The sequence below is a fragment of the Dendrobates tinctorius genome, unplaced genomic scaffold (genome assembly GCF_039654945.1).
Source record: "Dendrobates tinctorius isolate UK_male_01 unplaced genomic scaffold, ASM3965494v1 ptg000043l, whole genome shotgun sequence".
Classification (NCBI taxonomy): domain Eukaryota; kingdom Metazoa; phylum Chordata; class Amphibia; order Anura; family Dendrobatidae; genus Dendrobates; species Dendrobates tinctorius.
The window spans coordinates 17,354,760-17,373,105 of record NW_027361711.1 but is presented as its reverse complement, the minus strand read 5'-3'; positions in this window follow the sequence as shown (position 1 = coordinate 17,373,105).

Sequence of the window (18,346 nt, the reverse complement as noted above, 5' to 3'; positions counted from 1 at the left end):
GTTATCACGGCCACAGTGAAGCTATATGTGTGTGACTCTGTAAGGATAAGTCGAGGAGTTGTTCCATTCTTACAGACCTACACTGTAGGGAGATTCCAGTTCTGCCCAATTTTATATACACCTTGTAGTTTGTCATACACTAGGCAATTTCTGCTGGTCACATTGCGGTGTTAAATAAACAGGGCCTGACTGAATCCCACAGTGTCCTGAAGTGTAGAGACATTCCAATTCTCCACAGTCCTCTATACACCCTTCTAACAGCATAGAGAATCTGCCTGTCATATTGCGGTGTTAAATAAACAGGGCCTGACTGAATCCCATAGTGTCCTGAAGTGTAGAGACATTCCAATTCTACACAGTCCTCTATACACCTTTCTAACAGCATAGAGAATCTGCCTGTCATATTGTGGTGTTAAATAAACAGGGCCTGACTGAATCCTACAGTGCCCTGAAGTGTAGAGACATTCCAATTCTACACAGTCCTCTATACACCTTTCTAACAGCATAGAGAATCTGCCTGTCATATTGCGGTGTTAAATAAACAGGGCCTGACTGAATCCCACAGTGTCCTGAAGTGTAGAGACATTCCAATTCTCCACAGTCCTCTATACACCCTTCTAACAGCACAGAGAATCTGCCTGTCATATTGCGGTGTTAAATAAACAGGGCCTGACTGAATCCCACAGTGTCCTGAAGTGTAGAGACATTCCAATTCTACACAGTCCTCTATACACCCTTCTAACAGCATAGAGAATCTGCCTGTCATATTGCGGTGTTAAATAAACAGGGCCTGACTGAATCCCACAGTCTCCTGAAGTGTAGAGACATTCCAATTCTACACAGTCCTCTATACACCTTTCTAACAGCGTGGAGAATCTGCCTGTCATATTGCGGTGTTAAATAAACAGGGCCTGACTGAATCCCACAGTTTCCTGAAGTGTAGAGACATTCCAATTCTCCACAGTCCTCTATACACCCTTCTAACAGCATAGAGAATCTGCCTTTTATATTGCGGTATTAAATAAACAGGGCCTGACTGAATCCCACAGTGTCCTGGAGTGTAAAGACATTCCAATTCTACACAGTCCTCTATACACCTTTCTAACAGCATGGAGAATCTGCCTGTCATATTGCGGTGTTAAATAAACAGGGCCTGACTGAATCCCACAGTTTCCTGAAGTGTAGAGACATTCCAATTCTCCACAGTCCTCTATACACCCTTCTAACAGCATAGAGAATCTGCCTTTTATATTGCGGTATTAAATAAACAGGGCCTGACTGAATCCCACAGTGTCCTGGAGTGTAAAGACATTCCAATTCTACACAGTCCTCTATACACCTTTCTAACAGCATAGAGAATCTGCCTGTCATATTGCGGTGTTAAATAAACAGGGCCTGACTGAATCCCACAGTGTCCTGAAGTGTAGAAACATTCCAATTCTACACAGTCCTCTATACACCCTTCTAACAGCATAGAGAATCTGCCTGTCATATTGCGGTATTAAATAAACAGGGCCTGACTGAATCCCACAGTCTCCTGAAGTGTAGAGACATTCCAATTCTACACAGTCCTCTATACACCTTTCTAACAGCATGGAGAATCTGCCTGTCATATTGCGGTGTTAAATAAACAGGGCCTGACTGAATCCCACAGTCTCCTGAAGTGTAGAGACATTCCATTTCTCCACAGTCCTCTATACACCCTTCTAACAGCATAGAGAATCTGCCTTTTATATTGCGGTATTAAATAAACAGGGCCTGACTGAATCCCACAGTGTCCTAGAGTGTAAAGACATTCCAATTCTACACAGTCCTCTATACACCTTTCTAACAGCATAGAGAATCTGCCTGTCATATTGCGGTGTTAAATAAACAGGGCCTGACTGAATCCCACAGTGTCCTGAAGTGTAGAGACATTCCAATTCTACACAGTCCTCTATACACCCTTCTAACAGCATAGTGAATCTGCCTGTCATATTGCGGTGTTGAATAAACAGGGCCTGACTGAATCCCACAGTGTCCTGAAGTGTAGAGACATTCCAATTCTACACAGTCCTCTATACACCTTTCTAACAGCATAGAGAATCTGCCTGTCATATTGCGGTGTTAAATAAACAGGGCCTGACTGAATCCCACAGTGTCCTGAAGTGTAGAGACATTCCAATTCTACACAGTCCTCTATACACCCTTCTAACAGCATAGAGAATCTGCCTGTCATATTGCGGTAGTAAATAAACAGGGCCTGACTGAATCCCACAGTCTCCTGAAGTGTAGAGACATTCCAATTCTACACAGTCCTCTATACACCTTTCTAACAGCATGGAGAATCTGCCTGTCATATTGCGGTGTTAAATAAACAGGGCCTGACTGAATCCCACAGTTTCCTGAAGTGTAGAGACATTCCAATTCTCCACAGTCCTCTCTACACCCTCCTAACAGCATAGAGAATCTGCCTGTCATATTGCGGTGTTAAATAAACAGGGCCTGACTGAATCCCACAGTGTCCTGGAGTGTAAAGACATTCCAATTCTACACAGTCCTCTATACACCTTTCTAACAGCATAGAGAATCTGCCTGTCATATTGCGGTGTTAAATAAACAGGGCCTGACTGAATCCCACAGTGTCCTGAAGTGTAGAGACATTCCAATTCTACACAGTCCTCTATACACCCTTCTAACAGCATAGAGAATCTGCCTGTCATATTGCGGTGTTAAATAAACAGGGCCTGACTGAATCCCACAGTGTCCTGAAGTGTAGAGACATTCCAATTCTCCACAGTCCTCTATACACCTTTCTAACAGCATAGAGAATCTGCCTGTCATATTGCGGTGTTAAATAAACAGGGCCTGACTGAATCCCACAGTGTCCTGAAGTGTAGAGACATTCCAATTCTACACAGTCCTCTATACACCCTTCTAACAGCATAGAGAATCTGCCTGTCATATTGCGGTGTTAAATAAACAGGGCCTGACTGAATCCCATAGTGTCCTGAAGTGTAGAGACATTCCAATTCTACACAGTCCTCTATACACCTTTCTAACAGCATAGAGAATCTGCCTGTAATATTGCGGTGTTAAATAAACAGGGCCTGACTGAATCCCACAGTCTCCTGAAGTGTAGAGACATTCCAATTCTACACAGTCCTCTATACACCTTTCTAACAGCATGGAGAATCTGCCTGTCATATTGCGGTGTTAAATAAACAGGGCCTGACTGAATCCCACAGTTTCCTGAAGTGTAGAGACATTCCAATTCTCCACAGTCCTCTATACACCCTTCTAACAGCATAGAGAATCTGCCTTTTATATTGCGGTATTAAATAAACAGGGCCTGACTGAATCCCACAGTGTCCTGGAGTGTAAAGACATTCCAATTCTACACAGTCCTCTATACACCTTTCTAACAGCATAGAGAATCTGCCTGTCATATTGCGGTGTTAAATAAACAGGGCCTGACTGAATCCCACAGTGTCCTGAAGTGTAGAAACATTCCAATTCTACACAGTCCTCTATACACCCTTCTAACAGCATAGAGAATCTGCCTGTCATATTGCGGTATTAAATAAACAGGGCCTGACTGAATCCCACAGTCTCCTGAAGTGTAGAGACATTCCAATTCTACACAGTCCTCTATACACCTTTCTAACAGCATGGAGAATCTGCCTGTCATATTGCGGTGTTAAATAAACAGGGCCTGACTGAATCCCACAGTCTCCTGAAGTGTAGAGACATTCCATTTCTCCACAGTCCTCTATACACCCTTCTAACAGCATAGAGAATCTGCCTTTTATATTGCGGTATTAAATAAACAGGGCCTGACTGAATCCCACAGTGTCCTAGAGTGTAAAGACATTCCAATTCTACACAGTCCTCTATACACCTTTCTAACAGCATAGAGAATCTGCCTGTCATATTGCGGTGTTAAATAAACAGGGCCTGACTGAATCCCACAGTGTCCTGAAGTGTAGAGACATTCCAATTCTACACAGTCCTCTATACACCCTTCTAACAGCATAGTGAATCTGCCTGTCATATTGCGGTGTTGAATAAACAGGGCCTGACTGAATCCCACAGTGTCCTGAAGTGTAGAGACATTCCAATTCTACACAGTCCTCTATACACCTTTCTAACAGCATAGAGAATCTGCCTGTCATATTGCGGTGTTAAATAAACAGGGCCTGACTGAATCCCACAGTGTCCTGAAGTGTAGAGACATTCCAATTCTACACAGTCCTCTATACACCCTTCTAACAGCATAGAGAATCTGCCTGTCATATTGCGGTAGTAAATAAACAGGGCCTGACTGAATCCCACAGTCTCCTGAAGTGTAGAGACATTCCAATTCTACACAGTCCTCTATACACCTTTCTAACAGCATGGAGAATCTGCCTGTCATATTGCGGTGTTAAATAAACAGGGCCTGACTGAATCCCACAGTTTCCTGAAGTGTAGAGACATTCCAATTCTCCACAGTCCTCTCTACACCCTCCTAACAGCATAGAGAATCTGCCTGTCATATTGCGGTGTTAAATAAACAGGGCCTGACTGAATCCCACAGTGTCCTGGAGTGTAAAGACATTCCAATTCTACACAGTCCTCTATACACCTTTCTAACAGCATAGAGAATCTGCCTGTCATATTGCGGTGTTAAATAAACAGGGCCTGACTGAATCCCACAGTGTCCTGAAGTGTAGAGACATTCCAATTCTACACAGTCCTCTATACACCCTTCTAACAGCATAGAGAATCTGCCTGTCATATTGCGGTGTTAAATAAACAGGGCCTGACTGAATCCCACAGTGTCCTGAAGTGTAGAGACATTCCAATTCTCCACAGTCCTCTATACACCTTTCTAACAGCATAGAGAATCTGCCTGTCATATTGCGGTGTTAAATAAACAGGGCCTGACTGAATCCCACAGTGTCCTGAAGTGTAGAGACATTCCAATTCTACACAGTCCTCTATACACCCTTCTAACAGCATAGAGAATCTGCCTGTCATATTGCGGTGTTAAATAAACAGGGCCTGACTGAATCCCATAGTGTCCTGAAGTGTAGAGACATTCCAATTCTACACAGTCCTCTATACACCTTTCTAACAGCATAGAGAATCTGCCTGTAATATTGCGGTGTTAAATAAACAGGGCCTGACTGAATCCCACAGTCTCCTGAAGTGTAGAGACATTCCAATTCTACACAGTCCTCTATACACCTTTCTAACAGCATGGAGAATCTGCCTGTCATATTGCGGTGTTAAATAAACAGGGCCTGACTGAATCCCACAGTTTCCTGAAGTGTAGAGACATTCCAATTCTCCACAGTCCTCTATACACCCTTCTAACAGCATGGAGAATCTGCCTTTCATATTGCGGTAGTAAATAAACAGGGCCTGACTGAATCCCACAGTGTCCTGGAGTGTAAAGACATTCCAATTCTACACAGTCCTCTATACACCTTTCTAACAGCATAGAGAATCTGTCTGTCATATTGCGGTGTTAAATAAACAGGGCCTGACTGAATCCCACAGTGTCCTGAAGTGTAGAGACATTCCAATTCTACACAGTCCTCTATACACCCTTCTAACAGCATAGAGAATCTGCCTGTCATATTGCGGTGTTAAATAAACAGGGCCTGACTGAATCCCACAGTGTCCTGAAGTGTAGAGACATTCCAGTTCTACACAGTCCTCTATACACCTTTCTAACAGCATGGATAATCCGCCTGTCATATTGCGGTGTTAAATAAACAGGGCCTGACTGAATCCCACAGTGTCCTGAAGTGTAGAGACATTCCAATTCTCCACAGTCCTCTATAAACCTTTCTAACAGCATAGAGAATCTGCCTGTCATATTGCGGTGTTAAATAAACAGGGCCTGACTGAATCCCACAGTGTCCTGAAGTGTAGAGACATTCCAATTCTCCCCAGTACTATATACACCTTGTACCTTGTTTTACAGTACCAGAGAGTTGGTGTAAATTTGGGTAAATTTTTCCAAAAAATGAGGAAGTGTGGTGGAAGAGTCCGTGGAAGTGGGCGGGGGTTGGCAGCTGATAATGATGGTGTTGGTGTTGGTGGTGGATCTGCTGGTAGTGGCAAAAGCAAAATAGCACCTAATACTGGAGGTGTTGAGGCTGCGCCATCGTCTGGCTCCACAAGGACTCGAAGGCTCCCTTTTCTGGGAGTAGGTAAACCGCTTCTAAAGCCGGAGCTTCAAGAACAAGTTTTGGCTTACATTGCTGACTCAGCCTCCAGCTCTATCGCCTCCTCTTCTGAAGTTTTAAAAAATAAAAGCACTGAGTCGTCATTGGAGGCTCATGGTCATGAACCACACCTTTCCTTGTGTCCTTCACCCCTACCAAAATTGAAGGATGACGCAGGCCATACTACAGATTACTCCATGGAGCTGTTTTCACATACCATGCCTGGGTTATAAAGTCAAATCGTGAATTACCCAGGCCAAGATGAATCTGACATGGAGTGCACTGATGCACAGCCACTGCTAAATTTATCTGCTGGTACATTCACTCAGAGCACTTCATTATCCTCGCAGTGTACTGAGCCAGAATCTGACCCTGATGAAACTCAGTTGCCCCCTCCCGCATACTATACCACCATACACGGTGACACAGAGGAAGGTGCACATGACATGGAAGAGGAGGTGATGGATGACCCAGTTGTTGACCCAGATTGGCATCCATTGGGGGTAGAGTGTGCCGCTGCCAATAGCTCAGAAGAGGAGAGGGAACATCTGCAGTGGGCATCGACATCGCAACAGTTGTTATCTGGCAGGCCCGGTTCAGTCCAAAAACGTGTTACAAAAACCCAAAAAATTGCAGGACAGCTTGGCCAGACGGTCAAAAAAGCACTGCGTGCAAGGCCTCAAACTGTCTTCCCTAGTAGGAAGAGTGCAGTGTGGCACTTTTTTGAACAAAATCCTAATGATCAGGCAAAGGTAATCTGTAAGAAGTGCGCAAAGACCTTTAGCCGAGGGAAAAATCCGAGAAATTTGAATACCAGTTGCATGCTTAGACATTTAACCACCATGCACTTGCAAGCGTGGATGGACTACCAAAACTCACGTACCACATGTGCTACTGCTCCCAAAGAAGGTAGTCAGCAACGCAACATTGTTTCCTCCACTGAAAGTCCACCGGTTAGCACACCACCAGCAGCAAATGTTGAGTTGTTGTCGCAAGGGCAAATCATTCAGGGAATCACACTGTTATTGCAACGAAAGACTGAATCTAGGCCATCAGAAAGAACACCAACTCCATCACCATCATCAACCCTCTCTCAGTCCGCCATGTCCACCGCTACTTCCACCATATCCAGCTCTCAAGTCCAGCTCACCCGACCAGAGACTATGAGTAGGACAAAAAAGTTCTCATCCTCTCATCCGCGTACACTGGCTTTGAACAGCCACATTGCCAAACTATTCTCGTTAGAGATGATGCCCTATCGGTTGGTTGAAAGCGCAGCTTTCCGTGAACTAATGGCCTACGCAGTTCCACGCTATGAACTACCCAGTCGCCACTTCTTTTCTCGCAAAGCCATCCCAGCCCTCCATCTGCATGTGAAAGACTGCATTGTCCATGCACTCAAGCTGTCAGTGAGTGGAAAGGTGCACCTCAAAACTGATGCATGGTCCAGTAGGCATGGCCAGGACCGTTACGTGTCCATCACTGCGCACTGGGTTAATGTGGTGGATGCAGGGTCCACAGGGGACAACGGTGGTGGCACAGTGCTGCCTAGTCCACGGTATAGGAAACAGTTGGCTGTAGGCGTTCGACCCTCCTCCTCCTCCAGAAGTGAAAGCTGGTCCACAGAGCGCCATCGCACGAGCACTGCATCTGCAGTTGACAGTGTTGCAAACGAGGTGCCCCCCTATCGATCAGCTAGTGGAAAGCGTCAGCAGGCTGTGTTGCAGATGATGTGTTTGGGCGACAGGCTGGGCAGTCTACATCTTGAGGCAGGCAAGGTAGTTATTGATAACGGCTGGAATTTTGTGGCAGCCATAGCCCTTTCAAAACTCAGACACATACCTTGCTTGGCTCACACCTTGAACCTGGTGGTGCAGTGCTCCCTCACTAATTATCCGGATTTAACAGGCCTGCTCCTTAAGGTTCAAAGACTGTGCTTGCACATCCGCCAGTCGCCGGTACACTCCAGTCGTATGCAGAAGCTGCAGCGATTGCTCCACCTTCCCAAGCACCGCCTAATTGTCGACGTTGCAACAAGGTGGAACTCCACCCTGCACATGGTTGAGCGGCTGTGCGAACAAAGGCAGGCCGTAATGCATTTGTGGGAGGATACACGGGCAGGCACTTTGAGGGCAGACATGGAGTTGACAGGTGTGCAGTGGTCGAAGCTGAAAGACCTCTGTAAAGTCCTTCAGTGTTTTGAGGAATGCACACGGCTGGTAAGCGCAGACGACGCCATCATAAGCATGAGCATCCCACTTATGCGTCTGCTCATGCAAACTTTGACGCACCTTAAGGAGCAGGCGTCTGCAGCAGAGGTTGATGAGGAGGAAAAGGAGGAGGGAAGCCTTGATGACAGTCAGCCATTGTCTGGTCAGGGAATTGTCGTGAACGAGGTGGAGGAAGAAGAGGAAGAGGAGGAGGATGGTGATTGGGATGATTATTTAGGGGAGGAGGATGCTTCTCGTGGGGCAAGAGAAAATGTTGGCTTTGCAAGGTCTGGTAAAGGGTTTGTGCGTGACTGGAGGGATGTGGATTTGCCAGAAAGTTCTCCTCCACCCAGCACTCGCAGTGCATCATTGACAACGGGAACATTGGCCCACATGTCAGATTATGCCTTGCAGATCCTAAAAAGGGACCCCCGCACTGCCAAAATGATGAACGATGATGACTACTGCTTGGCCAGCATCCTGGATCCACGCTATAAAGGCAAATTCCAAAACATCATGCCACAGGAGAACCTTGACCTAATATTGGCTAACAAACAAGCTACTCTGGTAAACCGGTTGGTTGAGGTATTCCCAGCACACAGCAGCGGTGATGGTTCTCACACGAGCCGTAGGGGCCGGGGGCAACTTGGAAGTGGTGTTGGTGGTGGACACATCAGAAGTGGCGTTGGAGACAGGGGTTTCATGACCATGTTGTGGACTGATTTTTCAAGTCCTGCTCACACGACTGGTAATACTGCATCGATTGAAAGTGACAGGAGACAGCACTTGTCAAGTATGGTTACAAACTACTTTTCCTCCCATATCGATGTTCTCCCTCACAGGTCATTCCCATTTGACTATTGGGCAGCTAAACTGGACACCTGGCCTGAATTGACACAATATGCCTTACAGGAGCTCGCATGCCCAGCTGCAAGTGTGCTATCGGAAAGAGTCTTCAGTGCTGCTGGATCAATACTGACAGAAAAAAGGACCCGTCTGTCAACCCAAAATGTGGATGATCTAACCTTCATTAAAATGAACCATGCATGGGTTTCCAAGGATTTTGTCCCACCTTACCCTGATGACACATAGGTTGCCAAAAAATTGATTTCTTTGGTCCGCCTGTTCCTGGGACTTGACCAATTTCGCCTTTAGCAGCAGGTGAATGTCCCACATCAACATATTCCATTTTGTAAACCTCCTTAACTGGGCAGCCTCCTCCCCCCAATGGCCGGGGTCACCACTGAGTGCACGCAACCGTGCGAGTGCCATTGCCCTGGACAGGTGGGTGGGCCGACTTGTGGGCACAGGCACTGGCACAGGGTCCCTCATAGTGCAATCATGTGTCTCTGATGGTGGTGGTGCACACACGCCATCAGACACACCGCCGTACTATGAGGGGCCCAGTGCCAGTGCCGACGTCCACGAGTGGGCCCCCTTGCTTTGGTAGAGGCCCCAGCATTTGCAATGTTTACCTCTCCCTGCTTCTCCGCTGTGTAGTCTGGGCAGTCAAATCCATCACTGGGACTGGCACTTCAAATTTGGTGAACTGATAGAAGATGATGGTTAAGACGTAGCTATGCCCTGTCCCGCTGCCCGGGATCCAGCTTCAGATAATCAATGGCTTCCATTTCTTATGGACGTCGACTCACAATGAGATGCAGTGGTGGTTTCTCATCAGCTTTAACAGTTTTCCTACCCACAGACGTGTGACATTCCAGCACACATTTTTAAATGTGCCCTCCCTCTCATGCCAATCCAATTGAATCGCCTGCGGCCTGTGGCTTCTGTGTTTTGCACTCCAAAGTTATGTGACAGATCATGATAGGCAGTGAGCACCATGTTTACATCTCTCCCTGTGATGGATATGAGTAACGGCGATGGGATCAACGGTACTGTGATACAGCAACACTTTCTTCACAAAGAAAGGTTTTTGCTGTGTCCACACACTAATTAATTGAGGGTCAGCATCGCCTCTGAGAATTGTGACGGAAGTTGTTCCCGTGAATAGTAATTCGTAGATTTCTGCAATCACTAGACTTTAGGTAAATAATTGTATGCATCTAATTTCCTATTGCAGAGAGTCTGGGCTGTCTTACTGAGACAGAAATATAAATGAAGATTTAAAAAATACCACCAAAAGTGTATCATGATGTACGCTTGAAATACATTTCCTTTTTTCTAGTTTTTAGATTGTTGTGTAATCCATGCAGAGAACACGGAGATTTTAAATGTTTAAACTATGCTCTATATACCACCTGCTATCCAGTGATAATGTACCCTATCTCAACTTTGTACAATCTGGTCTAATCCATACTGGGCCTGAGACCGTCTGAGCCTGCCTCCTGATCGATACACATAGGTTTTTAATGTGTAAACTATGCAACATATATACGTGTTATCCGGTGAAACTGTACCCTTTATCAACTTTCTTGAACCTTGTAGAATCCATACTGGGCCTGAGAACGGCTGCAGAGCTGTTAAGCAAGCTACAGCACCTGTGGTTTGGACACGTAATGTCTTGCATTTTTTCTGGAATGGAGGTTAGGCCGAAATCAGGAATTGCTGTTGACCTGCACTTACTGGGAAATCATCGTTTACGGCGAATTATTGGAATCCCAGATCCCCATCACTAACGGTGTTCAGCGGGTTATCTGCACCTGTAAGCGACAAAAGATGGTCCTTTCAGTGTAGCGCGCATGTAGCCCCGGACATGGAAGGCCATGATAGCCCTGTTATTGCTCGATCGCGCATGCCAGAGCCTCGCGTATCCCTCTAGTAAGCTTTATGCGTACCGCAGGGGCATGCCGGAGTCTCGTTCGTTAACGGAATAAAGATGACAAATCGCTAGCACAACTACAAACGAACATACCACACCACACACACACAATCGACAAAGCTTTCAATGTGTGCATCTTTTTTTGAGGTGGTATGGTTGTGGTTTCCCGGGTGGAGTCCAATTAAGCCGCAGGCACCACTCCTGGTGGTGCCCTTTTGGACATTCCTTTAAGGTTCAGCTTTGCAATCATACTGCCCCCGGAAAGTAAACACTTTGGCTTCATGGACGCTGTTTGGAGGTTCATGGGAATAACGCCGCCCGATCGCCAGTTGCCATAATTTATTGGTTGGAAGTATGACGGTGTATGATCGTGTTCGTTTTCAGATTTTGTTTTTTTGGTTTGGTTTTTACTTTTTTAGTCCAGACTTTCTTGACTTCATAAGGGCATGACAAGCCTAGATCTGTGTCTCCTCCACCTCCTCCTTTTACTCCTCCACCTCTTTTGTAAATGTAGTCGCCCTTTTCCATATGTTATATTTGGCTTCTGAGCATTTTGTCGGCTTTGGGACACCTTTTAAGGTGTTTTGTAATTGTTTTGTATGTGTTAGTATGTGTTTGCCTGCCATTGTTTTCAGTATGGTTCAACGAACATTCAACGAACTTGCCTCCTGTGCGACGAACCAAAACACTAGCGGGGTGGCTCACACTACTCATGATATATAGACATACATTGTTAATGTTTAAACTATGCTATATATCTGCTATCTGATGATACTGTACATTTTGTCTACTTTTTATATTCTTTTCTAATCCATACTGAGCCTGGGAGTGTCTCTGTGTGACTGATGGAATATATATGGAGATTGACAATTATCCTTTGACTGAATAGAGCTGTACGTTTCTGATACAGTACCATATATGTGATGTTATTTTGTGTCTATTTTGTGCTAAATTTAGAAGTTTGGTGGAAGAGGCCGCACGCGTGGGGGGGCCAGCTGGTGCTGATGGTGGTGGTGCATCTGCTGGTAGTGGCAAAAGCACAATAGCAGCTAAGGCAGGAGGTGTTGAGCCTGCGTCATGGTCTGTCTACGGAACGCCTGGAAGGCTACCTTTTCTGGGAGTAGGTTAACCGTTTTTTAATGCCGGAGCATGAGGAACTGGTTTGGGCTTACATTGCCGAAACAGACTCCAGCAAATATGCCCTCCTCTTCTGAAGTTTCAAAAAATGCAAGCACTGAGTCGTCAAGTGGTGGCTCCTGGTCAGGAAGAACCCCTTTCCTTGTCTCCTGCACCCCCACCCAAAGTGAATGATGCAGCAGGCCACACTTCACATTAGTCAATGTAGCTCTTTCTATCATACCATGCATGGGTTATCAAGTCAAATCGTGAATTCCCCAGTCCAAGATGAATCTGACATGGAGTGTGGGTGGCCAGGCAGGGCAATGGGGTTAATCAGTACCGGGACGGTGTCTCCCTGGGATGTGTCACAGTGGTGGTGACCCATTCCGTGGCACTGGGCATCCATGCAAAGGGGTGAATTATGTTAATAGGTGAATGATACGTGACGTCACCTGTGGTTTTTGAGTAGATTGACCAGCGCTGCAGTGGCGCTTCTCTGGGACAGAATTTGTGGTGCAGCTAAGCTGTAGAAGCCCTGCACAGGTATGGCCATTGTCACAGGGAACATGAAGGAGTTGGTATATGGTGTGCAGTGCAGGATATAGCAGAGCCATGCGCCAGGCGCAGGAGAAAGAGAACAGACACAGTCGTGCAGTTCCTTTACCTGTACTTGGTAAGTGCCGTCCAGGAACCAGAGTACAGATGGAGAAGGAGTTGGTCAGCCTGGAAGCCAATTTGGAATTCTCTCTCTGCAGATAGGTAGTGTGGCCTCCGTTCTAGCGCTTATCTGAGGTACTCGCAGTACTGAGTTCAATGAAGTTCCCCCTGTTGACTCTCTCTTGGAACTTTCTCGTATGGCAGGCAGCCGTAGCCTTTTCCTTCTGGCTCCCACACGTCGCTGCTGGGGCCTCCGAGCCTTAGTTGGGTACAGAGCATTTACAGCTGCTACTTCCTCCGGTTTCTGCTGCAGGAACATCAGTGTCCCTACAAACTCAGAGACCGGAATCCGGACCATGCACTCAAGCTAGGAGTGAGCCTTAACTCTGCTCATCCTCCAGCTCCCCTTCTCACGTCTACACACTTCCCCTTCCCTTCACAGACTGCCCTAACTTACCTCCTCCCGACCACAGACAGCAGCTCCTCAGCAGTCAGGTTCAGAGGTCTCCCTGCTGGCCTGGAGTGGGAAATGTGTTGTGTGTTGGTTTAACTGCTAGAGAGATCCTTCGTTGCTCCCAAGCATGACATCACACTCCCTAGGAGGAAGGTAATGCCACTGTGGCGACCGTACTCCTCGGGGCGCCGCAAGTGCACTGAGGCCCAGCCACTGCTAGATGATTCTGCTGGTACATTGACCCAGACCACTACATTCCCCTCGCACTCTACACAGCCTGAATGTGACCCAGATGAAACTCAGGTTACCCTTCCCATATACTGTACCACGTTACACGGTGACAAAAAGGAAGGTGCAGCTGAAAGTGCATGTTCGGCCCACCCGCTGTCAGACACATCGCCGTACTATGAGGGGCCCTGTGCCAGTGCCGTCGCCAACGAGTGGGCCCCCCCTGCTTGCTCTGGATCACAGCACTTGCAAAGTTGAAATACTTACCTCTCCCTGCTCCACCGCCATGACGTCTTCCGCGTTTCCTGACAGTGATATTCTGATCAGAGAGCGCAATGACATCACGTCTGTACGCCTAGACTAGTACAGGGATTCCCTAGCGAGACTTATTTGAGGAGACTTATTTAATTGTTTTCAATGTTGGGACAGCAATTTTTGGGGAGCACTATACTCTGGAGAATGATATATGGGGCCCACCATACACTGGAGCATTCCAAAGGTGGACATCAGACACTGGAGCAGCATTTACAGGGCCCATTATACACTAGAGCATTAGAAATGGGGCCCATTATATATAGAGCATTATTTGGGCCCATAAGACAGTGCAGCTTCATCCATGGGGACCAACATATACTGTAGCATTATGTGGAGCTCATCATATACTGTTTCAAACATTATATGCGACCAATGATTCTGTATGGTGAAATATATGGGCCTCATTACTCTGTATAACGCACTATGCGGTGGCCATAATACTGTATGGAGTAAGATACTGTCCGTTTTTGGAACTATTGGAGAATTTAAAATGGATATCAGTCATGAGATGTAAAAAGTGAAGTATTTTTCATTGTACTATACCGCTATTTCTCTGCCGTATCGGAGCATCATGAGTTGTGGTATGTGTTAAAGGGGCGCTCTTTGGCCCAGGGCACATGAAAACCAGGAGCCAGCCCTACCCCCCCACAACTGTAGCCAAATAACCCCCATTTTTCAGTGCGTAACTAGTATTATGAAGTAAATTAAGGTTGAAAAGCTTCAGTAATAAGATTTGATGTTTTTGGCATTCAAAAGGGCACTGTAGGTGTGTTTCCTGTCCTCCACTCCCTGCCGACTTTGCTTCCCCATTGACTTGCATTGGGTTTCGTGTTTCAGTCGGCCTTCGACTTTTCACAAAAATTGGCCGAATTCGTTCGACCCGACTTTTGCGAAAGTCGGGTTTCATGAAACCCGACTCGACCCAAAAAAAGGCAAAGTCGCTCAACTCTAGTAATCAAGGGTGTACCATCCATAGCGGCAAACAACGCTGCATGTAGGGGGTCAACCGTTGCTAGGCACTGAATGACACTGACTTCAAGAGACCATGCTCCATCTGATTTGTGTGCACATGGATTAGTCTTTTCTCCCCTGCAGTTTGCTTTGGGTTGGTTTTGGACCAGAAGCAGGAAGTCTTCGGTGACAGGCAGGACTATTTCCTAACAATGAGAGACTGATCCCATACCAATTCTTCTATGTCGCTGTGATGATGTCAGCCCCACTGCACTGTCTTTTTCTGCATTGCAGAGTATTAAACCAGTGATCAAATAAAAGATGAAATCCCATAGATGGACAATACAAAAAGTTAAAAAATATATAAAAATGAAAAAAACGCACAAAATTATGAGCAAAAATATTACAACAATAAGCATGAACTTTTATGTAAAAGCAAACATAAACACATAAAAAGGACACATTTTAATTTTTTTTAAATTCTGTGGAAGCATGGTTGAAAAGCAATGTCTGACTTTCATATGTTCATTTTCATAGATTTTTTATTTATTATTACTTTTGTCAGATTCAAGTTATTTCTGTGACCATTGTGGGTTTTTCTGTCATTAAAAGAGGTGTGTAAATGTATATCTTCATTCTTTTGAGTATTTTCTGATATGCTTTCAAGTGGGATTCTGTGGCAGAATCTTCCTGAAAAAGATATTGTGTGCACATACGCTTAGAATCACTGAGATGTGTGGAAGCATTCCACAGTTAACGTATTACCAATAAAGTAATGTGAAATATGAAAATGTTGAAACAGTCAGGAAAGTGAAAACAGGCTTCAGTAGTAAGAAGTTAATGCCTATTTAGAATTGGATGTCTTGGGCGTTTAACTTGTAAGTCTCCCATTACTTTTACACATACATTATTTATATTAATCAATCTTATGTTCCTGTTAGAGGCACATAGTTATGACCTAGTAACACCGTTCTCCACCCTCTCCTCCAAAAACTAAAACAAAAAAAATTATCAACAAGTAGAGTCAAATCCGCTTACTTATGGGAAGAAATACCATGATATTTATTGAGTACTGAAAACATAATTAACCCCTTCATGACCGGAGGTATTTGCGTTTTTGCATTTTCGTTTTTTCGCTCCCCTTCTTCCCAGAGCCATAACTTTTTTATTTTCTGTTAATATGGCCATGTGAGGACTTGTTTTTGTGGGACAAGTTGTACTTTTGAATGACACCATTGATTTTAACATACCGTGTACTGGAAAACGGGAAAAAAATTCCAAGTGCCGTGAAATTGCAAAAACAAAAAAAACTCCACAGCTGTTTTTTTTTTTTTTACCATGTTCACTAAATACTAAAATTGACCTGCCATTATGATTCTCCAGGTCATTATGAGTTCACAGACACCAAACATGTCTAGGTTCTTTTTTATTTAAGCGATGAAAAAAATGCCAAACTTTGGTAAAAAAAATGGAGCCATTATCCTGTAGCGTCTCCATTTTTTATGATCTGGGGCTGGGTGAGAGCTTATTTTTTGTGGACCAAGCTGACATTTTTATTGATACCATTTTGCTTCCATCCGATCTTTTGATCGCCCGTTATTGCATTTTATTGCAATGTAGCGGCGGCCAAAAAAACGTAATTCTGGCGTTTTTAATTTTTTTTCTTTATGCCACTTAGTGATTGAGTTAATTCTTTTTCATATTGATAGAATGGGCAATTCTGATCATGATGATACCAAACGTGTATATTTATTTTTTTTTCTATTGTTTTATTTGAATGGGGCAAATAAGGGGTGATTTGAACTTTTATTTTGTTTTATATTTTTAATACTTTTAAAAACTTCTTTTTTTACTTTTTACATGCTTCAATAATCTCCATGGGAGACTAGGAGCTGCAATCCTTTGATTGGCTCTGCTACACACAAGCGATGATCAGATCGCCTGTATGTAGCAGAAATGCTCATTTGCTATGAGCGCCGACCACCTGGAGACCTCTGTTTGTCATGCTGACCCATTGGTGACCCGTGATCACGTGACTGGGTCACCGATGGGCGGGATTTGTGGCGAGCTTCCAGTAAGTGGGGGTTAAATGTCACTCTCAGAGAGGTCCGGCGCCAGCGCACTGCAGTATTCTGCTCTGCCCTCAACAGGGCAGAGCAGTGCGCCTGCGCCAGAGCCACGACAGGAAGGGAAGAAGAGGACGGCATCGTATGAAGATGGGAGGCGCCGGACTGCAACACCCATCGGACCAAGAACGGACCGCCCCCCCGATGAGTATAATCTAACTCCTTTTTCTTCTCTTTCAGGAGGCTTATCCACAGTATTACAGAATGCTGTAGATAAGCCCCTGATGTCAGTGCCGGCAGCTCATAGTCCAAAAAAAGGTGACAGATTCCCTTTAATTTCTGAGCTATATTACTGATTGTGCAATACATGCAGAGTGACAACCACTAATAGCAACAGTAAAATTGCCCATGGGAATTTCCATCCATTTTTCACATTAAAGCTAAAATAAAGACACACCAATATCAGACACCTTCTATATTAGTTAAAAATAGAGCAAAATAAAAGTTGGTTGAGAATTTATGTATACAGTTTCCAGGTTTTTTTTTACTTTTATGCTTGCAAATGAACATTTGTTCGAAATAATGCTGACACAAAGGGAAGAAAATATCATCTGTGTCTTAGTAGATAAGACTTGCTAAAAATACTTGGCCTTTTAGTGCAAAATTAACTGCCACTTTCGTGACACAATACTTTCATATTTTCACGTCTAGACTCAATTGAACGATAAGTGTTCAGGAACTGGCCAGGTGCCATCATTGTCCCTCTTATTGTGATCACTATAACAGCATGTAGGGGGTTAAGAAAATGGGATTATTTTTATCCTAAAGGAAAGTCCCCTTTTGAAAAGCATTTCATAATTAAAATCTACAGTAAGATTTGAATTTTTCCCCATATATTATCTTTTACGTGTCTTATACAGATTTAAAGAATCATGTCATATTCTTAAAGAAGCACTCACAAAAAAGTTTTAATCCTCTTAATATATTGCAGTCATACTATTATAGCACTGTGTGCTTACAATTGCTGATTTTGTCTTTCTACTCAGATATTTCTTATCTTTGCTCTGCTCTATGTAGAAGCAAGAAGTGTCTTGTACCTACATTTATCATTCACCTCTTCAACTCCTGACCCAGCTGCTCTGCTCCTCCCACCCCACCAGGGACTTTTGCAGTGACTCATGACTCATACAGGGAAAATTAACCTCCTTTTTCTACATAGAGCTTAGAAGAATTCAGCTAGTCATCTTTTAACCACACGATGTCATAGACTTAAAGGAAAAAAAAAAAAAAAGAATTAGCTGGGTGACCAGTGACATCATATGGGTGAACGGGGACCATAGATATCATAGAGGGATGTAGATATAGTT